The sequence below is a fragment of the Paramisgurnus dabryanus genome, chromosome 23, assembly GCF_030506205.2.
Source record: "Paramisgurnus dabryanus chromosome 23, PD_genome_1.1, whole genome shotgun sequence".
NCBI lineage: Eukaryota > Metazoa > Chordata > Actinopteri > Cypriniformes > Cobitidae > Paramisgurnus > Paramisgurnus dabryanus.
The window spans coordinates 12689619-12717172 of NC_133359.1; the positions used below are offsets into that span (position 1 = coordinate 12689619).

Here is a 27554-nt window from a genome sequence, read left to right on the forward strand (position 1 = left end):
TTCACAAATATTACTTTGAAACAGATTGAGTTACCCAATTTTAAGCAACACATAAAAACATCAATAATGAGCATGTAGCATTCATATGGACCATATGACTAAGCTATATGCATAAGATCAATGATACAGAACACACTCGGTTCTATCTTTAACAGCCTTTACTGCAGTGAGATATTATTGGGCTGTAATTTAAACTGAGAGGTCTAGGTTATATCGGCTATGTAACAGAAGGAGAGAGACTGCATGGAATATCAATAGCAATGGGGATCTAGCCAACAGAGCTATGTGAAATTTACTTAATCAGAATACCTGGATTCTAATGCATCGTGTCAGACGTTTGTCAGATGGTGCATTAATCTGATTGCTTTTCATGACAATCTAACATGGAATGATGAGTATGTAGTTGACCTACTTGGTGGAGTGGATTATGGTAATATAAATCCACTAGCTGTTTACTGGTTGTTTGTTTAAAAATCTTTGTTTAAATGGGACATATCATGACAATCTGCCTTTTTTCATGTTTAAGTGCTACAATTGGGTTCCCATTGCTTCTATCATCCTAGAAAATGTAAAAAAGAACAACTCGGTGACTTCTGGTAAACCATTTACTGCAAGCATGTGAAAAATTAGGTCATTGAAATGTGGCTCCCCTTGTGATGTCATAAGGGGATCATCTGATATACTCCCCCTTAATCTGCAGTATCCAACCATGGCACTGCCATTTAGTGCAAACAGACAGACAGAGAGAAAGAGAGTTAGATGGAGAGAGAAATTGACAGCACAATAGAGTTTCAATTTCAACAAACCACCATCATTGCAATCAGTGTTTGCATTTCATCAGCTCATTTGCATTTTAAAGGACACACCCGGCACACGCTTACAAAGTGGCAATTTTAACATGCTGTAATAAATTATCGATATGCTATTTTGAAACTTCACATATGTATATATGAACAGATGTTATTATTGAATAAAAACATTACATGCAGAAGATTAAGAGGTGATTTATTTGGGTAGGAAACCAACGGTTATTAGAAACTTGGTGTGTATGTGGCTTACTGTAGATATCAATGTTTTCTTCAAATCACAAAATCAATGGAGGATAATAATAGTGGGGCATTTTTTACAGAATTAGCATGTGGTCAGATCAATTCAAAAGGCAACTGGATTAATTTCACCATGAGAGATTGTCTATACTCAGATAACAATAGAAACTGATGCTCTGTTTCAGGGAAGACAAGATATGGTATTTATATAAATCACCTAAAGTATTTTTGTATATCATTTCCAAGAAATAATGATGGTATTTTGACAGAAATACCATATACCAGTGATTACTGGGGTGCCAGATAGTGTACGCACCCCCCCCATGACAATTCAAGACATAAAACAATCTTAAACTTAAAATTTGAACTAAACAAAACATATTAAATGATACTATGTATTGCTGTTTGGTAGTTTCATTAATTACATTGAGGCTTAATTACACAGCATTTATGATAAATTATTATTATTAAAAAATATATAATAATAATAATAATAATAAAATAAGTAATAATAATAAATAATAATAATAATAATAATGTTTTATTTATTTCGCGCCTTTCAAGATCTTAATGAAGCTTTACATGAAGTTGCCATATAACATGAACACATAAGTATACAGTCAGTATACAACATGTAATCAACCAGATGGAACAGACAAAGAAATCTATATCAAACTTACAAAAACAAGCATAGAGCTGGAAAAGACAGACAATCTATTAACAAAAATAAATTGAATAAATGTGTTTTGAGAGCAGTTTTAAAGGTCTGAATAGAAGAGACTTCACAAAGTATTAATGTATTTTATAAAATGTCATAAAACTGGGACCCCCTGGCACCTGGTCTCTCGTCCCCCAGTTTGAGAACCACTGCCCATATACTATGGCAGCTACAACATTGCCCATATACTATAGCAGTTACAACAGTTAACCTCAATTATGATCTCATAATTTCATGAATGTCAAAAGAAGCTTTGTCTTGAGAATTATCTGATATAAAAACCAGAGTGCCTGGTTTGCATGTTCCTGCCAGCTTTAAGATAAGGAAATGTCAGAAGTTCTTGCCTGAGAGAATCGCATTTCCTCAGAATCCATTTAACACGGAGGGTCCGGTTTTCACCATCATTCAAACACTCTGATTATGTTGTCAGGAGACAGACTCTCATCAGCCTTTCTATATAACTGCATCTTCCCTAAGAAAAATGGTACCAATGCACCATTCAGGGACAGTCTGCAAGGAGAAACTTGAAGGTATGCTATTGTGTGGCTAGAGCACTTGATAGCTGAAAATGCCACTGATTATGTAAGGAAATATGATTTACAGATGCATTGTGACTCTTTCTCTAACAATTCTGAATTCGTCTACACAATTACTGTAATAGCTCTACTCTGAAAGCATACAAAGGACTAAAGATTACAGACATTTGTACCCCAACCCTTGCCTAAATGTATTTTTTTATCTTCCTAGCAGTTTCTTCAAAGTAAAAGTGGAAAACTGCAAAACTATATCCAGGCAATTATCTAATGTTGCAAGGCATGAAATACTAGATGCGTTTTTGCATGCTGCCTGGAGAATCGTCTGTTACTGGGAGACTATTCCACCAATCAAGAGTGAGGATGGGGAAACTTCTGGACCTGAAAAAGCCCAGCCACTATACTTTATATGGAGAAATAAGGGAGGTGGGTGACCAAAAGAGGTTTGTTATATTAACCCAGGAGAGCTGTGAAATTGATGAAGGTCTGGAGGTTGAGGAGGGTCTAATCCAGGGTTTAAATTGAATCTAGCGGATGTTGGCAGCAAGTCTGGGTAAACAAAGTGTGCGGCAGCATTGAGAAACTATTGGGGACATGTGTTGGAAAAGCTTGATAGTGGCCAAGATCAAGCTCAGGCAACTTGTTAAATAAAAATAATAATAATTCATTTTATTTGTTGGCGCCTTTCAGGACACTCAATGACACCTTACAATAATAAAATACATAAATAAACAATGGAAAAACCAACAACACAAGAAACAGTAAATTCATGAAATCAATAAAATCAATACCCACTAACAATACTAAATCAATCAGGATAGGCACGTCTAAAAAAAGTGAGTTTTAAGGCGTGATTTAAAAATTGAGAGACTAAAACTATTACGTATATCTTGTGGTAAAATATTCCAAATCGTCGGAGCAATACAACTAAAGGCTCTACCTCCCATCGTAGTCAAACACACAGCTGGTACTGCAAGACTCACTGAAGCAGAAGACCTGAGAGATCAGGAAGGTACATGCACATGAAGAAGTTCACTCAAATATGAAGGTGCTAGATCATAAGAAGCCTTATAGGTAAAAAGTAAAATCTTGAACTGGATACGGTATCTAAAAGGACAGAGTACTATCAAGGACGAAACCCAGACTCTTATTTGAGAAGAAGGAAAAATAAAAGAGTTATCAATAGTAATTGCTTTCACAATTACGCAGTTTTGCTTTAGTACCACTTTTAGTCTTTGCGCTATTTAGACCCAAAGGCAATAAATACATGATAAACAAAATAGGGCCCAAGACTGAACCTTGAGGTACACCACCGGTTATCTGAGATATCCGCAATTTAAACAAAAAGAAATAACTCCTTGCTGAATATGTTATTCAATGTAATAATGTTAAAGGTGCCAAAGAATGCATTGAAATAATATGTTAAATTGTTCTCTGATATCAAGGTATGTGCTTTATTAACTCTTTCCCTGCCATTGACAAGTTATCTCGTCAATCTGCAATATCGCTATTATCCACCAGGTGGCGCTCTTCCGCAATTTATAAAACCCGGAAGTATTGCCCTAGGGCAAACAGCTGTATGTCCGTGTATGTTTTAAAGATCGCTCTGCATCTGATCTCTATCAAAAGTCCTTCACAAAAATGGAATTATCTCAGCGTTTTGCTCAAAATTTGGTGTTTTTGATGAAACCTACACATATTTGAGAGGTGATAAAAACAGATCACATGAAGGTAGGATGAAACAGATTTTTTTTGAAAGCAGAGGGTCTGTTCTTTTATTTCATATATTGTATGTTTATATATTTAAAAAGGAGCATTTTCTGGAAGGCATTAAACTTTTGTGAAAATTATGAAAAATGCTGGCGGCGAAAGAGTTAAGTGCAAAAATGATCCAAATACGGTTTTGTCCATTTACAACCCTATGATTTGCCTTAAGAATCAAATGCTCTATTATTACCTTATTTGAAAGGGTCATGAATAAAAATGTTGAGCTCTGCTCTAATTGGCTGTTTCACATAGCAGCTCCTTTCAGTAGCTCTGTGTGTGTAAACTAACCTTGTGTTTTAGCCTGTATCAGACAAAGATAGATAATTTGATGAATAATCAATTGTTTGGAGGTTGTTAATGGACGTTTCTGATTGGTATCTTTGTGGGTTTATTTTCAGTATGGACCTGCAAAACATAACTGTAATGTCAATAGTAAAACTTCATCCTAAACACATATAGCATTAACTAGCATATAGCGCCACATCAGTCGTGACAACTTTGTTTTAAGCACTGTAACAACAATGACTTAATGTGTAATTTAATGTTGGGTGGCACATCTCGGTGTTATGTTGAGGTTGGCGTGTCTTTTGCATGCACAGGGTTTACATAAGAAGGAGGAAACAATCCTGTTTGTGGCTCATGATTTGCCATTACCATGTACAGAGCTGTTATTATATAATAATAATAATAATCTCTGCTTAGGTTTACCACATATTTTCACAAAACTGGCAACCTTGTCTCCAAAAAATGGTTGGGAGACACCGCTGTAGATTGATAGTCCTTTTCTTTTATTTGCTTATTGGGTTTGCCCAAAATGTATTGAAGTAAATGCATTTTTTACAAGTTAATTTGGTCCAAAGCCTAAATATTGGTATTCAACAGATATTGTTCTTTCTTTGGATAAGAAACTCACCATCTACGTCATGACAATTTACCACACAGTAAGTGTACAGAATAACTAATGCCTTTAACAAGAGAGGGTAGTGGGTTAAAATTTAAATAAAAACGAGTAAAATTGTAGCTTGCAAAAATTATGTTCTGGCACATTCAGTATGAATAAGTGAATCCGATAAAAACAAATTGAATTATTTGAAGGCTTTTTCTATATTAAACCATGCGTCACTAATCTTTAGTGAAAGGGCAGCTCTCGCTTCACTTGCAATATTTAAAGTTTGCTTGATTCATATGCCTTTTTCTGTCATATATTATAATTCAGAAAGTGAAAGGCAGCTTTAGTAGCCAATTTTAAAATGTTAAAAACTATGGGTGGTTTCCCAGACAGGGATCAGACTAGTCCTAGACTAAAATAAATGTAAGAGCTCAAACTGAAAACATCTTGCACTGACATATCTTAAAATACATCGATGCCATTTGTTTTGCCTCAAAATGCACAAAAGTAATGGTTTTAGTAAGGCATGTTTGTTAAAACTACTTATATTTCCTAGGCCTAGTCCTGGCTTAAGCTAATCCCTGTCCAGGAAACCACCCCTAAATGTTATTTATCCCAAATTCTCTTAAAAAATGTTTAACATGCACACGTATACTGAAGATAATTCTGCTACAGATACAGTAAGGCAACAGCTATTTCTTGTCATAATTCATTCATATCCTCTGAAAGCATTCTTTTAAACAGTTTACCAACCATATTCAGAATCTTTAAATATATTAAAATTCAATTTGATTACAAAGATTACCAAAGAGATTCCTATTCCCTATCTCAGTGGTTTGTACTGTATATTTACTGTATCTAATTTACAGTATATAAAATATTGCAATAATCTATCATCACAGTAATGATGACAATTCAGTGTGCTGTATGCTAATTATGGACACATACTGTATTTCAAAGCCCCTAACTTTAAAATACATAAGTCCAGGTGGATCCACTCAACACATGCACTTTAAAAGCCACATCGCCACTTAATAAAAAATTCAGAAGCCATTTTGCATCACGCTCAGTGCCAGCTGGAAGACTTTATTGAATCCTTTCAGCGCATCACTTCATAATGTGTCGCAGGGCCATGTGTCATAATTGTTCAGCATCTGGTTTTAGTGTGCATGTGTTCGTGCGTGTGTTTGTGTGTTAGAGAGAGAGCGAGACAGAGAGAAAATAATTCAAACTTATTTTGGAAGAGTTTCAAAAACCTATTTAAAATCACATTTTAACAGTTTCAAATCATGTTTTTCAAGCAAATGTAAATGTAAAAAGTAAGCCAGTACCGTTTTTCATAAATTGTAGAAGTTTTAAAACAACAGGGTTGGCAAAATATGTCAGTTCTAATGAGAGCAAGAAAAATATCAATTTCCTTGCTACAAGCTCTATTTGGCATTTTACTATGTTTTGATGTCGTAAGCCTTTTCTAGACAAATTCATCCATAATGGAGAAAAAATATTCTGCCGAACCACAAAGCAATTTTACAGAGTCACAAAAGGAATTCATAATCTTGGTAATCTGCTTTGAGAGTCAGTGAGCATGACAGACTTTGGTTTCCTGCACCTGTAGTCGCCTTGTTATTGCAATAGTTGCAGTTACATTATGTGCTGCACTAGCAGATATCTGTGTTGTGCCTGATGTTGAAGTTACCCAACATGGTAATGTTTTTGTTGTTAAAGGGCACATATTATGTAAAATCCACTTTCACAAGGGGTTTTAAAGAGCACCTATTATGGGATACACGTTTTTAAACATCCTTTTGTGTGTAAGTGTGCATTAGTACATGCTAGCGATATTCAAAAAGTACATACCTCAAAGAAAACGATGAAGCGAGTTATCGTCTCTAACGTTCGAGGACTACAAAAAACACGGATTGTAGGCAACAGTTTACTTCCTGGGATTAGTGACGTAGATAAGACCAACATTATCATAGTTCAGCCCTCTCTGCTTTGCTTGGGTACGCCCTCAAAGACGAGGGTGGGGAGCGCCGAGTCAGAAGAGAGCTAAAATGGCGGAGGTTGTGAGTCCCTGCTTTGACTCTGTTTGCAAACTCTTGTTTCATTGTTTAAGCGATTAAATCTCTCGAGTAGACGCTGTCTCTTTAGATGCGAGGGCAAAATAGCACTTTATGGACTTCCACAGAGGACATCATGTTTAATACGGTTCCGGAAAAATCCAGTCAGAAGTTGTTCACGGAGTTTTCACAATAACTGCTTCTCATGAACCGAAGCTGGATTTGCACGACGTCTCCTCTTGAAAGTTGGATTACTGTGCACTTCTGGATCACAGACTGTAAGTATTCACGTTTATTATTTGCCTTTTACTGTACGTTACGTAACCGGTAACCGGAGATTAACATAATGTGTTGTAATACTGTATTTCATAAACAACGTACCATATTTACACACGTGTATGTTGAATTATGCAGACTATCGTTTTTTTTATCGATGTTGATTTAGACATGTTTACAAACTTGCTAAGTTACCAGCTAAACTGTTACCAGTAAAATTTGTTCTCATGATCAAACTCAAGAAACTCTAAGTACAGATGATTTGTTTAAAGTTATATGTATTTTACTGTTGTATTTACTTGAAGCTTTCTTAGATTTTGAAACGAAGTAAACACGTAATGTGTGTTGCTAATGTTGGGTCATGTAATATGTAATACATTAACGTTTTAATGAATAGTCTAACGATTTATAGTCGTTGTACTCTATTGTTATAATATGTCTTTTTGACTGAATACATGTTTGTTTTATTTGTCTATATCTTAGATTCGCAGCTGTACACATCCTTCTACACTGTATGCAAACATGCAACATCATTACACACAGTACAAGGAGTCAGACTGGCATATGAGGAGCAAAGGTGTTTAACACATATTATGTATTTAGCTAGTGAAACCACTACCAGTCTTAAATGTATAACTGATGATGACAAAGTTTTTTTTCTCTGCATAATAATAGGAACCCAGGCAGTAGCATCTTTTCACAATGTTTCCATCACCATCATCAGTGGATGCCTTTGCCGTCCGTAGCCTGAGATTTCAGATTTGCAGCAAAAAAAATTTGATTTTCTCATTTATTGGAATGCTGTGCAGGTATTTAAGTATTTTAGTAACTGTGTTAAATAAAGTAGTATTTACTTTTACAATAAATTAATTGCTTGTTTATATTTTACAGGTATTTGTACCTTGCAGCCATCCATTACAATGTCACCAAGCCGTAACAAAAGCAGGAGAGGAAAAGTACAAGGCTATGTTCCCAAAACACACAAGTGACATACCGTAAGCAGTAATGTTTTATTTCAAATACATTCATAATTAAAAACTTAATGTATGAAGCAGGGAAATAAATGATCAAAACAAAAGATTTATTGACCGCAATATTTCTACAGTTATGTGGATGATGTGATCAGGCTTGTGTTTGCTGAGGTATTTGAAGATAAGCTGAAGGAAACCCCGATTCCAATGGACCTGGCATCACAGTTTGAGAGACCTTCAAAGGAGGACGTGATTGCATGCCATCTTCAGTGCAGGGGTCGTCGAAAGCCAAAATTGTGACCGATCTGATCAGGAAGCTCCAAGCGTATCTGGAGAACAACACACGACAGGATGATAACCTTATAGTGTCGTCTTAAATAGCACCAGCTGACAAAGCTTTGATATGCCATTTATCTGAATAGATAGCTGTAAGAAATGAATTGAACAATTTTTGAAACAAGAGCACAATATGGTTACTAAAGTATGTTTATTTGTATATTGTTTAACATTTAAATATATATTTGTAATAAATAAAAAAAAACTTTTGACTGACTATTATATTTTCTTTAAAGTTGCATCTTTTGTTCTTTTGGGTACTTTGTTACTATAATGATACTTTAGTGTTATTGGTTTAAAAATGTAATAAAACTTACTCTAGTCCTGCACCTCAAAGGCTTATAGTCGGTACAATAAATGTTCTGTGTGTAGGGATTTAGACAATTTGTGCAAAACCTGGATGATGAATCACGCAGGTAAGAGGCCCTGGAACCTGTTGCATTCTCCTTAAAACCTAATAAGTAAAAACATAGCACTTATAAGTAAGCAGTCTTTCATAAAAAAAGTTTACCATAGTGAAATAATGTAGAACATTCATTTCAATTAATACTTTCTTTGTGCTACATTTGGTGTTTCCATATAGTTTGCACAGTGATATAGTATGTAAGCAGGCTTTTATAATAAAGTTTACTATAGTAAAATAATGTTAACAAATGAAATAGTTTTATAATCATTTCAACAAATACTTTCTATGTGCTACATTTGGTGTTTCCATATAGTTTGCACAGTAATATAGTATGTAAGCAGGCTTTTATAATAAAGTTTACTATAGTAAAATAATGTTAACAAATGAAATAGTTTTATAATCATTTCAACAAATACTTTCTATGTGCTACATTTGGTGTTTCCATATAGTTTGCACAGTAATATAGTATGTAAGCAGGCTTTTATAATAAAGTTTACTATAGTAAAATAATGTTAATAAGTGAAATAGTTTTATAATCATTTCAAAAAATACTTTCTATGTGCTACATTTGGTGTTTCCATATAGTTTGCACAGTGATATAGTATGTAACAGTCTTTTATAATAAAGTTTACTATAGTAAAATAATGTTAACAAATGAAATAGTTTTATAATCATTTCAACAAATACTTTCTATGTGCTACATTTGGTGTTTCCATATAGTTTGCACAGTAATATAGTATGTAAGCAGGCTTTTATAATAAAGTTTACTATAGTAAAATAATGTTAACAAATGAAATAGTTTTATAATCATTTCAACAAATACTTTCTATGTGCTACATTTGGTGTTTCCATATAGTTTGCACAGTAATATAGTATGTAAGCAGGCTTTTATAATAAAGTTTACTATAGTAAAATAATGTTAATAAGTGAAATAGTTTTATAATCATTTCAAAAAATACTTTCTATGTGCTACATTTGGTGTTTCCATATAGTTTGCACAGTGATATAGTATGTAACAGTCTTTTATAATAAAGTTTACTATAGTAAAATAATGTTAACAAATGAAATAGTTTTATAATCATTTCAACAAATACTTTCTATGTGCTACATTTGGTGTTTCCATATAGTTTGCACAGTAATATAGTATGTAAGCAGGCTTTTATAATAAAGTTTACTATAGTAAAATAATGTTAATAAGTGAAATAGTTTTATAATCATTTCAAAAAATACTTTCTATGTGCTACATGTGGTGTTTCCATATAGTTTGCAAAGTAATGTAGTACGTTATAATTACCTTTTGGATGTCTTTGCAACACATTTTCGTCTTCGTTTAGCATTCTGGCAGAGCTAAGGACACCTAAAAAAGTTAAATCCAATCGCGTTCATTGACGGAGATCGTTTATATCGTAACGGCCGTCTGAACTCTCTGGATCGAGCTTGAAGTGGTAAGGCAGTACAGACACCATCGTTTATAGAGAAATATAGCGCTTGTTTACGTTGCCTGTGACTCTCAGTCAGAACCGGAAAACCCACGCGTAGTCAGGGGCGTAACCTTTCAAACACACGCCGAACCCAGTTGACCAATAACAGTTGAGTAGTCATCTGACCAATCCGAATACACTAGACATTTTGGGAGGCGGAGACAGGAACTAAATCCGAGCGTCTTCCAGACATGCAGAAATCGGTGAGGTATGTAAGCAATTTATAAGACTCACAGTGCATTAGTTCAAGTTTTAATAACATGTATGTACTATGGGATATTACAATAACGTGCTAACGTGCCAATTTATTAGCATAATTGGTGCTCTTTAAACACAACCATTAGAGGTCTTCTCGAGTCCCAAGAAATGTACCCCACCCGAAATGACCCGAATCACTTTATACCCAAACCCGACGTGCATAAATAACTTTTTTTTAAAGCAAGAACCCACCTGATACAAACCCAAGAAAATTAGACCCGAGTCCGACCCGAACTAGTGGCAAATTTATTTAACCCGACTGGACCCGAGAGCAAACAGCACTGACGTGCAGACCCACGCGCAATAGTCAGACCGAAAGAAACTCTGGTGGCCTCGCAACCAAAATTCGGCGAGCTGCTCCATTTGTTTTACTTTGTTATCTGACGACTACACCAAGGTAAGCGCTAAAATGTACATTTAAAATTGACTGACATGGTTTTTTTTTTAACGAAAATTAACATACCGCCAGCCACACAATGTCGCAAGCACTCTTGGCAAACAGATGAGAGGTTTGAAAAGGACATTGACGCACACACACAAAAGAGTTCGGGTCTTCTCTAAAGACCTCTAACAACCACCCTACAATAAAAAATCCACCCTTTTAATCTTTGTACAGCACCTTGTGAATGTGTTAGCATTTAGCCTAACCCCATTCATTCCTATGGCTCCAAACAGGGATGAATTTAGAATCCACCAAACACTTCCATGTTTTTCCTATTTAAAGACTCTTACATGAGTAGTTACACGAGCCAATATGGTGGCACAAAATAAAACTTTAGTTTGGAGCCATAGGAATGAATGGGGCTAGGCTAAATGCTAACACATTCAATAAGCGCTGTACAAAGATTAAAAGTGCACGTATTGAAAAAAGATAGGCATGTATTAATTCATCTAAGTTGAGGTAAGAACATAGTAAAATATAAAAACTGTGGCGTTTTCCTTTAAATATTTCAACATATAGAAAGATATACGATATAGTATATAGATTAGATTATTCAAAATGAGCATGACAAATCTATTCTTTACCCCTTATCAGATTCACTTCCAGTTATGGTTGTCATTTGTATTATTTACTTATGTTTTTAGTGATTAGACTGATCCCTGTGGCCATTCGAATTTCATCACGTATAATAAAAGAAGCAATGGAGATTAAGATTTTGTGTTTTGTATCTTATTACCTGATTTCACAGCTGCCAGTGACCGCAATACACAAAACAGAGGGCAACAAGTCCTCAGGACAGATTAACTCAGTTCTGCCTCTCTCATTACCCCTATATGAGACAGCAAGGCACTGCTTAAGAAAGGAGCTCTAAGCTCTATGAAGCCATAATTATCATCTCTACAAAGAGATTATGTGCTGCACGCCGAAATGGGAGGCAATGGGCTGTAAATTCAAATCATTAGGCGCCTCGAGAACTTGAGGACTATTTCAGAGACCCGGGGAGAGGAAAAGCTGTCTCCAAACCCACACTTACACACAGCTATACATTGCACATGTAAACAACAGAACAACACGCTTTTTTCCTCTTTCTGAGTGGTGGCCATGACACATTTATTGTTGAAAATGAAAAGTGAATAAAGACATATGTCACCCTGTATCCTCCATATGTCCTTTCACAGTAAGTTGATTAATTGTCCTCAAAGGCACTTTTGCTGTATTGCAGTTTGATTGAATGCATGTGGAGAGCCTCTCTTCTGTACTTCAATCAATGTAAGTGTGTGACCGACCACCCGCAAACACAGAAAAAGTTACATTTTTAGAAAGAAACCGATTCTCTATCCCTAACCACGCCCCTAAACCAATGTTACTGGGGTGAAAAGAAATTGTACAAAAACGTACAAAATTAATTGTATGAAATCACGTGAATGAATTGGCCACCTCGTAAAATAGCAAGCTAATCTGTCGACTTACATTATAACGCAATGGTTAAAAAGTATTTCATTACGTCATCCATTAACACTGGGTTCTTCAACGTTTTTCGGGGCAGGGACCCCTTAGATGAGAAAGGCATGGAGAAGGGACCCCCTGATACTAATAATGTGTAAAACAAAGATATCCAAGTAAGCAGTAAGGTACGAGAGGCTGTATTAGGCACAACGCAAAGTAAAGTAAAGTACAACTACTGTATTGACCAATCAGAATCAAGGACTGGAACTGTTTTATAAATAGAAATAAAGCATATTGTCACACAGCCATACTATATTAAGACACTTTTATGCTGCTGTTGTATATGCATACCTTTCTGGGTTTTTTTAATTACATTTTTGGGTTAAAGTAGATTTAGTTTAATTATTATTTTAAGGTATTTGCAGTATAATACATTTTCATTTTACTGTGAGATTCACAATTAAGGCCGTTTCACACGGTACGCGGCAACCGCGAGTGTTTAGTTCTTCTTCAATAGGAGACGTGCGGAAAGCGGCAAAACGGGGGCGGTTACAGAGGTGAAGCGGAGTTGGTCCACACGCCTTGCTCGTGCACCCAAAATCCTATTCCTTCTCCGGACATGGTACTTCATGACAGGCGCCATTGAAGATAAACAAATTTGCACTAAATGCTGCACAAAATGCTTCCAATTCAAGAGAAAAGCTGAAGCCGCGCGGCGATTTTGCCGCTTACCGCGTACCGTGTGAAACGGCCATTATACATTTACCTCCTAAACCTGGGCTTTCAGTTTTTAAAGATGACAACCATGGTGAATGGCACAAATACTCTATTCTGTCTATTCTGGTGGTGATAGAGGTTGTGCTACTTAATAATTATGAGGTCCATTGCATTTTTCATGATCATCATCGTCATCAGGACCGTCCGCATGAAGCCCAAAATGTGAGACCAAGCGAATAGTACGTGTACAACAGCGTATGCACAAGAAAATATTGAGACAGTGTAAAAGAGTGCTCTGATTGGTCAACTAGAACCCCTCCCAACAGATAAAAAAAACTGCGTCATAGGTATAAGGGCTGGGCAAAAAAATAATTTTTCAGATTAATCGTTGTTTTTTAATGTGGTCGATTCAATATCAATTCTCAAAGACCACGAATCGATTTAAAAAAAAAAATTTAATAACCTGACCCTGTTTGATCAAGGAATGCGACTGTTCTGACTTTTTTCAGCATACATTTTTCATCTTGCATCAAAATTGTTTTGTATTTAACATAATTGTATGCATTTAAAAATTAGAGATGTACCCAAGTGTACATAAAATAAAAGAGTTTAATATACAGGTTTGTGGCTATTAATTTCTCTTGATTAATTACCCACTTGTAAACTTATGTTCACTGTTCTTTTTTATAAATATAGTATTTGTATTAAATCTATATTCATTGAGTTGAATCGAGAATCGTGCATAAAAACCGCCAAGAGAATCGGAATCATAAATCGAACCGAGAATCGAAATTGAATCGATTCGATATTTTGTGAATCGAAATCGAATCGATTTGATATTTTGTGAATCGAAATCGAATCGATCTGGAACATCTGAATCAATACCCAGCCCTAACAGGTATTTCCGTTTGCAATGGTAAAATGGGCAAACGTGAGGAGTGATTTAACTCAAACTGCAACGACGCAGGAGAATGAACACTGGTGCATAGCCTACGCCGTCATGGCTACGCTGTAGGACGTACGCACTATAATAACCCCTTTTAACATGTAAAGTTTTGTACTTATGTTTATGTTTTTAACCAAAAAATAGCTTGAAAACGGGCAAATTAGCGAAATTGTAAATGCGAAAAAAAAAATTACAAATGCGAGTCGTAATATCTGCAGGTTATTTACTAAAAATGCGCAAAAGAAATAACACAGGCGCAAAAGCTGATTTCCATAATGACCAATGCAATCTACTAAGAGCAGCGCAACTAGTTCAGGGTCGCAAGCAGTGGCGGCTCGTGACTGCTCATACATACTGTATGCAATAAGGTCAGTCGCAAAAATAACTAAACCTTTCCAGCGCTAATTATTCAATGCACAGCTTTAGTATATCCCGACAGTTGTTATTTAACGCCAAAATGATGGTTTGCGCAGTCCCTAAGGCTGCAATTCATAACTTTCGAATCTATACCGCCACCTCGGAAAGATGAAACTACATATTAAAGTTTCATGTAATAAGACAATTTGAAAAATGATGCTTATTGTTTGTGATTTGCTGCTGTTTTTACCAATACCTGGCACAGAGGGAGTACCAACAAATCATCTGCACACACACTCTCTCTCTCTTTCTCTCTCTCTCTGTGTAATGCAGCTTGCTGAGTCCTGACAGCTTTTGATGCTTATGATGGATAATGATTGCTGTATGTTTACGGAGAGAGGTGATCAACATCCCATAGATAGAGCGAATAAAAGAGAAAGACTGACAAAGTGATATATTAGGCTTATGAGAATGCAGAAATATGTTCAGAAAGCTTGTCTAATTCATTATGATAGCCAATAAATTCAGGTAACAATGCTATTAGTTCTTAAGCAAAGTCACCTTAGTTTTAAAACTTTAAAGTCGTTTAAAGGCGAGGTGCACAATTTTTTAAAAACGCTGTGGAAAAGGGAGTCAACCGAGTACCGAAACACACTTGTAGCCAATCAGCAGTAAGAGGCGTGTCTACTAACCGACATCGTTGCCTGGGTTGCGTATGTGCTACAAAATGTGCTAGGTTCGTTATATAGTCACGTACATTTTTTTATTCTTTTTTCGTTAGGCTATATTATCACGAATGTCCGCATTTTTTCGTGATCGTATAACGCACATAATTTCTTCTCGACTGAACAAAGAAAGACATCAACATTTTGGATGGCATGGTGGTGAGTAAATTATCTGGATTTTTCTTTTAAGAAAATGGACTATTCCTCTAAGACAGCATAGCAACCGCTTGGCAATGTATCTAGTGTCTCTTGCAGTAATACAAATCTTTATATGAAAGTGAAGAATTGTGACAAATTGTCTGAAGAATTTCTCTGCATAAGGCAATGTTATTAAACTATTCTGATGTATTTGGGGGTTTCGCATTCTGCCCCCATCATCCTGAGCGCAATGCTTTCCTCATTTGATGCAGTTTAATGGCTGCCAATGCATCACAGTTTCATATTTATTTAAGGTCTGTTACTGTGCCACACATCAAACCAGTGTGAATCATTCTGTTTTCTCAGTCCCCAGGGAGGGGATGAATGGATTTAAACAAAAAAGGGGAAAAACTGGGAAAAAGACCAGATGATGAACAATCTTGTCATTTAGAGTTGCGCTATTAAACTATTTGAGAAATCAAGATCATTGTGAATTATAAATTACAATCGAAAATGCCCTGCACAGGGTCAGATCAAAAGATCATAGTGTCCTGGGTCACAAATGTCACCAGGACTCCAAACCCTTTCCAGATAACTCTTGTGTGCAAATGAGAGAGCAGAGAAATAAATTTGGCTTTCTCTATTGGATGCCCAGGGCCTGATTATTACCTAGTACTGCATAGAGATGCAGACTATACATATTATTCATGAGCGTTTCGCATTTAATATTCCATTATTCTTTTTGTGATGCTTTATATTCACACAAGAAATATGCAGCGAAATATTGTTTGAGACACATGGCCCGGGATGCAAATGAAATGAGCATTAATCACAAGACGTCAACACTGTTTCTAGCAAAGAAGAAGCCCTTGATATGTCTTGAAGTTTAGCCCAGTTGCTAAATCACATTCAGAAATTGGTAGCACACCAAACTCATTAGTTTGCAGTCACTAAGGTCACAGTCTGAGTGGCATGAGGGTCACGGACAAGTTATTAACATTCAGTAAGCAGAACGCTGTCCAACACACAGCCCAATGCAGTAACATTGGGCCGGGACTCCATGTTTTCTTCAATGTGGTGTTTATAAACATCCATTATTTGTGAAATTGGTATTTGTGATGCTATTGCTGAAGGAATACTTAGCTTTAACATTAGTTCAGTTGCTTAACCCTTTGCTGTTATTGACGGATTTATTAAAGCAGACATATCATGCTTTTAAATCTGTCCTTTTTACATATAAATCATCTATTTGTGGTCTATATAAAGCGAAACTGCAATGCTTGGGTCTGAATTCCTCATTATTATAGCTCCACAGGCCCCCTTTCTACCCCTTTTCTGATGTGCATCTGACAGCAACTCGTTTTGGTACTGTCTTTTTAAATGCACGTCATACCCTACCCCCTCTCCAGGTTGCAGAGGTGACACTCGGTTAAACTCCACCCCGTTCGGCCATTTTTGTAGTTTTATAGCAGATATACGATTATCTAGCGGCACAGAAACTTTTTATTCACTCGTTATTCACAAAATGTCAACAACGGAAGACTTGTCCATCCAGCCTTATATGTTCGCGCCATAGTCGGAAATGGAGCGAGATGAAAATGAAGACGACGAACCTGCAGAACAACGTCTTCATATGGAGGTATCGCAATGGTGTGTTAATGCCGGCTGTCTTATTTCAGAATATTAACAATTATATAGTTGACTATCATTCTTAGTTAATTGTAAGTTGTTGTAATATGCTATAACTTAATCCCGGGTTGATGACCAAATGCGACATCCGCAGGCTGCAGCCTTCGGATTGAGAAACAGCACTGCTAAACCATGACAACCGTGTACTTTACTGTTTTTAAAGTTATTTCCAGCTTACCGAAGTGCTCTGCTCGTCGTCTCCAAAGATAGAAGTAATTGACCCCTCAATCAGACGAAGTCTATCGGCAAATCCTACTTTATACTGGTGGAGGTTGGTGAAATAGTTATCCTTGAAGTGCTTCGCGCACTAAAAAATGACATTTCTGTGAAAAATAAAACTCAACCAGGCACAGGTTCAACAACCGAACATTTTGATTTACTCTCTCGTAACTTCTGCATCCTTGAGCTTGGACTACAATATCGCAGCGAGAAATTGAAAATGGCGGATTGCTCGTAGTGTTGGGCTGGAAGTCGATGTCCTTATTTGGCAGTTCCGCTGCAAATGCTGTGACGTAATTGTTCAAAAAACGTAATAGATCATAGAAAAATCAGAACAGGTTGGAAAATATGACCAAAACAGAATATAAAGATATCAACAAAGCACCTGAAGAGACTAATTTCAACTTTTATGTACTTCTAAACACTTCAAATATACAACAAAATGCATTTAAGAGCTAAGAAAGTAGATTTAGCATGATATGTCTCCTTTAAGAAAGATACACAGTTATTTCTATAATCAATATGTTATTCCAGTATACATTATTACTTATCTCTGTGTGGTAAATGCCACTTAACTTACACTGCCACTGTTTTTCTCTGTCAAATATTCATTATGTAGCTATGCATGAGTGATTTCATTGGTTTAAAGAGAACATAACTGATTTAACGAGCGAGAAATAGCCAGAGGCAAACAACAGCCTGGAAAAAATTAGCCCTGTTTGTGTGTTCATATGTAGATGTCAGCCTCATATACTTGCCAGATAAAAAGGATTCTGCATGTTTTAAAAAATTAGAAATAATTAATTTAATAATAAGAGTTTCTTATTTTGACATATTCAGTATGATGAAACCATAAAGTAACCTACATGTTTTCCAATAAATAATTTCACGCTTAAAATCTCCCTGTGGTGAAAATCAAGCCGCCATTATGTTTATATGGGTGATTCTTGCAAAATTAAACTCATGAGGTGTCATGAAACATTTTGAAAAAAGTAAATGCGAAGTAAGAGTATCAAAATAAGAAGCATACAGTTAGAAACATATCTTCATGTACTATTTTGCAGATGATTTCAAATGACATCATACAAACCAATTTTGTTGTTTTTTCTACATTTAAGGGTAAACATTTTTATTACCGCAACGTGTCCATGATTGGATTTGGGTTCTTTGACATGGAAATTTTTATAATAAAAAAAAACTAAAACAAATTAAAAAGCTTCAGTGCATGTTAAATTATAAACAATAAAGAAACATATTTGGTATAATAATAAGGACTATAAATGTGTCCAAGACCAATTTTCTCATCCTTTCAATTATTGTTTAAGCCCTCAAGGAACTAACATTTAAAAAAAAACAAATAGTTGGAAGGGACATAATTGACTTTGACCCTCAAGATGACTACCAGGTAAGCAGTTCATAGTAGTACATAGACAACTTTTTATTTCTCATTACCGAAACATGAGTTTGTAAATGCATATATTTAATGTAATATCACGTTGCGGTAATGATTATTTTATTTAGAGCCGAGTCATGTTTGTTTGCATGGAGAGGGCGGGGTTTATGACTTGCACTGGAGCCAGCCACCAGGGGGTGATCAAAGAGCCAGCGGCTTCACTTTTCAAATGTACGAGGCACAACCGGTCTGGACTGCAGAATGTAGCATCTACGTACATGTATTTTTGTGATCTGAGCTGGAGCGACAGAGTGGAGGCGGGGACTAATTCACATATTCTTATCTATAGTCCAAGATGCTGCGATTCAGTAAAGGTGGGGATTAATTTGCATATTCATAGATCTGCGTATACCAAATGAGGCAAGGGTGTAGAGTTACATTCAAGCCATTTAAAGCATGATAAAATTATCAACTACAGGGTGACTTTAAATTTCAAGGTGAATATATTCAACACAATCTCATGGTAATTTGTACGTACATATACATTTGTATAACCAACTGTGTACGTTTTTGTACGATACGCTTTTGCCCCTGTGACATAAGGTTTAGGGATGGGGAATCATTGTTTTTACCTAATCACCATACATTAGATTCCCTTTTGTTCTAATTATCCAAATCAAGTATGATTTCCAGTAAAATCAGGTTGATGCATTTCAAAATTGTTTGCATCAATACCTTTGATTGTTTTAAAAACAGGCTTTCAGGTGCCACTGTGTAAATAATGAGGTTTATTCTCTCTTTAGTTTAAAAGTATCTAATGTACAATTTAAAAGGGTAAGTACCTCTTATATAAAGTGCATGCATGGTTTAAATTTCTCTTGCCGTCTTATTTGGTGTAATAGGTTTAAATAAGTCTAGTGTATGTTCCTACAACCGAACTGATAAATATGTCATGAATGATTAGAATTAAAATATATATACTTTTGTATTGTGGCTTCTCTGTTTTGCCCTTGTTGTTGTGCCAAAATGCAATGAAATGAAGTGCCTGTGCACTAAATCATTTTTGACAAGTCAATTTCCCTTAATTCACTTCCTTAATGAAGATAAACAGCTTGTGTGTTTGGTTCAGAATGTGTAGCTTAAGTAAACATAGACCTGAAACGGTTAGATCTGCATAACACCGGTAAAGCTAAGGTAGCATTTTCAGCTGAGCTTGTCAGTGCTACTAATGCGTAGGGGTGCATGAATGACAGATGTATAGAAAGTAAAGTAATGCATTAAATAATTCTCCGTTTGAGGTCAGGGCTGCTCTAAAATCCAATTTCTGTTTTAAGATAGAAACATCACATCAGAGCTCATCTTTCTGATAGGGTGAAAATTTCGAATTCATAACCTTTCGTTTATGCCTCATTTAAAGTAATAAAATTTTTGGAGGAGACTGAAGACAGTATCAAGTCAAAAAATGTGCAAACCCACCAAGTTTTTATAACTTGCAATACACTGCGAATGTAATTTGCATTAAATAAATCAGACTAAGAATTCGGTTTGATATTAGTACCCAAAAATTCAAATAATCACTTATCAAAAATGCACCATGATGAAACAGTTACTAGATGTTGTTACTACTGTAATCCATTATTCCTGTTGCAGTGGGTACATGGTAAAATTGAAATGATGTTGGGATCTGTTCCAAAACTTGACAGCAATAAAACAAATAATGATTTCAGACTATCTGACTTATGCTGTATTGATTTAAATATATATCTATAAACAACATTTTTCTCTCCTTGACCCCCCACTTTGCGTTTCATTTAAAGCTTAGCGTATTATATCAATAGCCAAGTTCACTAAGTTGGAACACAGTAATAGTGTTCATTACTTTTCTTTAAGAGGGTTTCTGTTTTTGCGATTTCATTGCTGACTCATATGACAGGAAAGCTGAGACAAGGGGGCTGCTCTCTCACACTTTAATGCACCTGGTTGATTCACAGCCAAAGTGTTTTCCTAGAAACTTTTCTGTTTGACTTTCAGCAAGCCCCAGTTATCCTCTTAACTTGCCACCGAGGAAAAACATGTCTGTTTATACAGAACAAACATGGTCCTTTACTTTACTGCAGGTGCATGTTTGCAACCTGGAAGAAACACCTAAGATTGAATTCAGATAGAAGATAAAGGGAATATTTGTCATAGAACGATAGTAAGCAAATGATTTTCTGTGCAGATTCTGGAAGAATTTTTTAAATATTTTATATCTGGTTCCAGATTTATTTTAGTCAGAGACATCTCTGATGTGGCCCAATAATGGCACGGTGGGGGGAGCAGGAGGTGACACACATATTATACGGATCCTCCATAGGATAGGCTGTATAATTTTAGTTCTTTGTTCTTCATATCAGTTTTTCAGTTTGTGGACTTTGGAGGCTGCGTCCTTTGAAGACAGGGTCCTCAAAGCCTTCGGATCCAGCCTTCGAATTGGGACACAGCTTATATCAATAGTAAACACAAGCCACACATGCTATTTTTCTCATTTCACTCAGAAATATGCCACAATACCATAGTAAATTTGATTGCAAAATACTGTTCATGGAGAATTTAAATATAATTTATGTCTTAAAGGAATAATTCACCCCAAAATAAAAAGTTGCCTATAATTTAATCATCCTAGGTGTACAGTATGACTTCGTTTTTTTTTTTCAGCTAAACACATTTAGAGTTATATTAAATAACATAATGTCGCCATTTTAGATCTAGATGTGTTTACAATCAAAGGTGATATATCGCAGTGGCAGCTTGTAACTGCTCTCCCGAGGGGCGCAAATTCAAAATAAGTGTTCGGAGTGTCATGTGTGTCGCTCTCGTTTTCAAAATATGTGTTTGTTGCGTCATGTGAACCATGTGCATCACGTGTTTTGTCAAAATAAGCGCCTGCTGCACATGCGTCAAAACCGTTAATGATAAAAAAGACGCTCACGTTCACAAAATAAACGCAAGACACTCCCTTAACAGTAAACTCTGATTACGCATGACATTATGCGAGTATCTGACAAACGCGAGCGTCTTTTTATCATAAATCATTTTGACGCGTCTGCAGCAGGCACTTATTTTGACAAGACACGTGATGCACACAGGATCACTTGACACACCGAACACATATTTTGAAATTACGAAGCACACACATGAAGGGCTACAACAGTACATGTTGTGACGAACTTCGCATCGAGCGCCCTAGAAAAAAGAAGTCACCGGCCACTGACATATTGATTACTATGGGCTTTAAAACAAGCAGCCACTATCCAATGCCATCACAACGCTAATTTAATATAACTCTGAATGTGCTCAGATGAAGAAAGGAAGTCATATACACTTCCAATAAAGGGTTAATTTTCATTTTTTGGGTGAGCAATTCCTTTAAAGGTCCAGTGTGTAGATTTTTAGCTGCATTTAGTGATGAGACTTCCAAACAACGGCTCAGTCCACAGCTCACCCCTCCCTTTTGAAATGCAAAGTGAAGCTACGGTAGCCACCACAGGACAAACATGTCATCGTCTAAGACAACGTAGAGACAAAACGTGTTCTGTTGAACAGTTTGTCCATTTAGGGCTACTGTAGAAACTTGACGGCGACTTTCATGTGGGGGACCCGCGGTGTATAAAAACGACTCATTCTAAGGTAATAAAAACAATACAGTCCATTATGCAAGGTCTTCATACACCATTGATAATAAAGTAATGTATTTTATATTGCATTTCAGTCAAGAGATCCTTCGAAAAGTTACACAATGCACCTTTACGTTACCATTCCTTGCAAAATGACTTTAAAATCTCTTTTTAACCTTCAAGCAATAGTTTACATACAGATAAGTTACTGTCATGATGAGATTTCTAATTTAATCAAGCCTAGAAATGTAGTTGTGCCCGCAAAGATATACGAATACTATTTCCTCCAGCAACATAGACAAGACTCACCTGAATACGGGAACAAAAGGTTTTTGTTTTCTTTATAATCTGTTTTCAAGGGCATTTTCTCCATTTCATTATCTAATGCATCTGCACCAGGGACTTATGTCACTATTCCTATTTACATCTCTCTGTAGAGAACACAGCATTGTGGGGATTGAATGTGGTTACAGGGTTGAATTGCTTGTATGTGGAAATGAAACTCCCAGAAATCCACCGACTGTCACAGTATGGGGCTCAGAGTTTTGTATTTCAGTCTGGTGTCACAGAGGCCAGGCGCAGCTCTTATGTGATCATAGAAAGACTGTGAAGACCTGAATCTTGAATCCTTGGTTACTTTTTATTTTTTATATTAGGGATGCACGATACAAAATGAAAATAATAATAATAATAATAATAATGAAGTGATAAATAATATATAAAAGATAAATAATTTATAAAAAAATATACCAATATATCCTCAAAAAATCAAAGATAACTTTAAAGGAAAATTCATTAAAAATCTACAGTACTTCCGCAAATAAAAGTCAAACAGGTTTGGGATGACATATGGGGATAAACGATGCCAGAATGTTGTCTAACTTCATTAAACATGCAACATGCAAGAGCGCTTCAGGGGTCTACATCTAATCTTTGTTTGGCCATGCTAGTCTGAGACATTTTATATTTCAAAAAACCCTCAGCCTTTATAAATGATGACTATATGGAATTAATGTATAAGATTTAAGGCAAAACACTGCAGAGCTTGCACATCCTAGTGGAGCTCCTGTAAATGTAATGAAATGAGGTATTGACTCCTTGTCAGAAGAAAGAACACAATCATTTGTCTCCACTGAAAGCAAACTTAAGATTGCAAGCCAAACAAATGACAATGTGTTTGTTGAAAATAACAGAGTGCCCACCACTGCGAGGGGAACATTTTGGAAAGAGACGTTTTCCAAACCACGATCATGAATTCTTAGATACTCCTGTTGGGAATGTCAAGAACCGATAGATCCATCTGCAGATTTGCAGCGAATGTATTTACCGGCATCTATGCAAATAACTATTTATTGATCATTTGAACATATACACACACATATATATATATATATATATATATATATATATATATATATATATATATATATATATATATATATATATATATATATATATATATAGATAGATAGATAGATAGATAGATATATATATATAGCACTATATAGATAGTATTGTAGTGCACTTCAACAGACATTGCATAACTCCAAAAAAGCAAACCACTTGCCTCAGAGTATAGCAAGGAAATTGGGATCTGGCCACCGGGTCATTCGTCATCTTTCAGCAAAGCACCCAGAGGACCTTCAGACTGAGACACACAAATATATATGTGAGAGACTTACAGAGAGAGCATCCGGGAAACCAATTTAGACCGAATCACATTCACACAAAGCTGGAGACCGCCGACTATAAATCATTGAAAGCTTGGACAGAGAACAGTGGCCTACCTCTGAGCATGTCTCCTATCATCAGCTTCTTTATGGGCCAAAGAGGAAGTGGGTCATGACTTCCTGCACTCATTTTATAGCTGAACAATTTCACCTCAAGAACCTATGAGCTTGTATGAGGGAGACACTAAGCTTTAAGGAACAGGTTCATAACGTTTTTAAGAATAGGTAACATGAAAATTTAGTTTTTTTTACTCTTACTATTAAGATACTATTTAACTAATGGATGAATAAAATACTTTTAAGTCAGTTTATATCACAATATGACTTCAGAAGACTCTCTATAAAACTTTTATTTTGTTAGTTTTCATTCCTGTGCTATTCTTTTAACTCATTCCCTGCCAGCCATTTTTTGAAAAGTTGCCCGCCAGCATTTTTTGTGATTTTCAAAAAAGTTTCACAAAATGCCTTCCAGGAAAAAACATTTCTAAAAATATATAAACATACAAATATATCAAATGAAAGAACAGACACTCTGCTTTTACACAAACAATAAACAAACAAACAAAACGGGAAAAAACTTTTCATCTTATCTATAGTTTTTCTCTGCTTATAAATATTATTATTTTCCTTTAAAAGTATTTTTTTTAGCAAAAATCAGGAATAATTGCATTTTTGTGAAGGAATTTTGCTAGAAATCAGATTCAGAATGATTATCAAAACATACACAGAGTTTAAAATTAGTAAATAACTTTTTGGTTTCATTGGTTTCATACGTTGGCACGTATGGTCGGGTTGCGATTTTGGCGTATTCTTGTGGATGCCATACAGACCCGTTTGCCACTGAACCTGCATTAACAACGACAGTGGGGCTTCTGGCCTTAGTCAAACGGGTCGGCATGTTTCATTTTCTTTTAAAGATCGGATGGGGACCCATAGAGACCTTCGCCTTGGGCCCCCAATTTGCTAAATCCTCAACTGTGTGTAACATACTTATGCCACAATAGTTAGCCTGTCTGTGACCAAGCTAATTTAAACCACATCACTGTGTGACACTTGCATTACATGTGAACGACCCCTACACTAATAGGATTTTGTTTCTCTCTCCCTGTCTCGTCCTCGACCCAGAGGACAATGAGACAAACAGACCCAGTTCCGGTAAATTTGAAGGTCGGCACACTTCTGATCTACTGGCCGTCCTTCAACATGATACCCAGCTGATACCTGACCAACGACCACCGGCATATATATCTCCCAATGGTTTTTTTCCTCCTAGGACTTTTTTCCCCGGCTAAAAGGTCCGGGGGTATTTTCTCCTAGGGGGTTTTTCCACCCGGGGAGGGAGCCTTCATTGGCTTAACTTAGCACCCTCTTCTTTACGTTACATTAGTAATACGTTTGCTTATAATGTTGATTCATAGCCGCAGCAAATTTAGCTGCTTATGCTATCTGTATTATGTTATGCTATCTGTCGATTTTCTGTGCTTTTCACTGCCTCTATTAATGTAAAGCTGCTGTGAAGCAATTACCAATTGTGAAAAGCGCTATATAAATAAAATTTAATTTAATTTTTTTTATAAATTGGGTAAGTGCCATCTAGTGGATAATCGCGGTATTCCATATTAACATAAAATTCATCAGGAACACGTTTTTATGCAAATGTTTTCTCTTAATTGATAAGATAACACGTCAATGGTGGGGAAAGAGTTAAGAAAAGCTGGGTAGATAAATGCACCATTCATCCTCTATAGTGCAGTCTTTAAACAAGCAGATTCAATTAAATGCAATCTGTGCAGAGGGTTGCAAAAACTCAACAACATGTCTCTGACAACATGAGGCCAGACTTTGGAATGGGAAATGATGAATATCAAAAGTTTTCTGCACAGCTTGAACAACAACCCTCTGAGGCAATCTGAACCGAGCAAAGGGACACACAAAGAACAGTTGCACCCGGCGTATGAAAGACCATCTCTGGCCTGTTATCTATTATTCATTTCATACAATGTTTTAGAGAGAATTAGGTTCGAGTGGAACCCCTGGTAAGCCAATTAGACTTTACAGAGTCAAAAACATAACAGCATGTGTAACATTTTACATGTGCGGGACCTTAGTAAACTTATGAATGATTTATCAAATAATTTACACTTTTAATCTCACTAGTGCAGCACTTTTTACTATTTACAAACGCTGTCTAGACTGAGCAAAAAAAAATTTAAGTCAAAATATCTGAGGAAATTAAACAAATATTATATATAATGTATATATAATCGTATGATCTGTTAAAGACATGTGACAGTGAGTGAAGTACAGTTTTTTTCTTACTTTTACCTTTCAACACATCTGAGTAGAATATAGTGAAGCTCGTAGAAAAGCTGACCTTGTTTTATGTCACATAGTTACAGCATAGGGACAATTTAATGACCCCTGAAAGCCTGAAGAAAGCAATATGGCCTACGTGCCCTTGAGGTGTTTATGCGGTCTACAAATCATGAGACCTGGACGGTATGTCCAAGTTCTTCTTATAAGTTTTTTTATGAGATTGAAACTCTTTAATACAGCATAATATGTGTTCATGTGCATCCATCAAGTCATTTAAACATCAAAAGGTTTTTTTTTTGGGGGGGGGGGGTTGAATACAAAGTAAAAAGCAAAAAAATGAAACATTAGGTGTGATTAAATGTTGTATGCAGCTTATAACTTTGGACTTGAAAACATCTTTTGAATTTCATTGGAAACCTTCATAGAGGATAGAAGTCTGTTTGTGTTTTACATGAAATTATATTTGATCTAAGTTAGGTGTCATATAGACAGACGGTAACGGATAAAATTATGATAGCTCTGTAGGGAAATACTGTATCTTATTTTTACAATTGTGTGGATCTTTCAGTCTAACAGTGTTCCTGACAGATCTGTAAGAACAAGTGTCATGTTTAATGGTAAGGTTTGATGTTTTGTGTGGAGGGGGGGGGGGGGGGGCGCTCAAAAGAATCACTGATCAAAGGAACGAGATGTGAGGAACAGTTTCAAAAGCAGATGGGCTGGATCTTCATGTCCACTTCAGACAAACAGGCCAGTTCGTCGTTCACAATATCATGCTGCTAGTGCAAGCATGCATTCATTTGAAAACCTAGTTGTTTTAGTTTTGATCGCGATGGCATTGGTTCGATCCTAGCGAGCACACGTGCCTATTGGTAAATCGCTTAATGCGTAAATGTAAACAACTGTGTGAAGTTTAGAGTAGATTGTTTTTGATAACAAGTAAAATGAATAAACAGTAAATTACTATAGTTCAATTCATTGCTAAAGCGTATCAACTATAAGTTACACTGAGGTAACGTAACTGTGTAAAATTAATGTA

At 35.9% G+C, this 27554-nt stretch overlaps 1 long non-coding RNA gene across 1 annotated transcript; it reads left to right on the forward strand.

Moving 5' to 3' along the window:
* The first annotated feature begins 6885 nt into the window (after window positions 1-6885).
* LOC135781817 (uncharacterized) lies at window positions 6886-8812 on the forward strand. The gene is made up of 5 exons (XR_010545265.2): window positions 6886-7291; window positions 7773-7866; window positions 7965-8098; window positions 8181-8284; window positions 8395-8812. It is a non-coding gene; the product is annotated as an uncharacterized lncRNA (long non-coding RNA).
* The last annotated feature ends 18742 nt before the right edge of the window (window positions 8813-27554 follow it).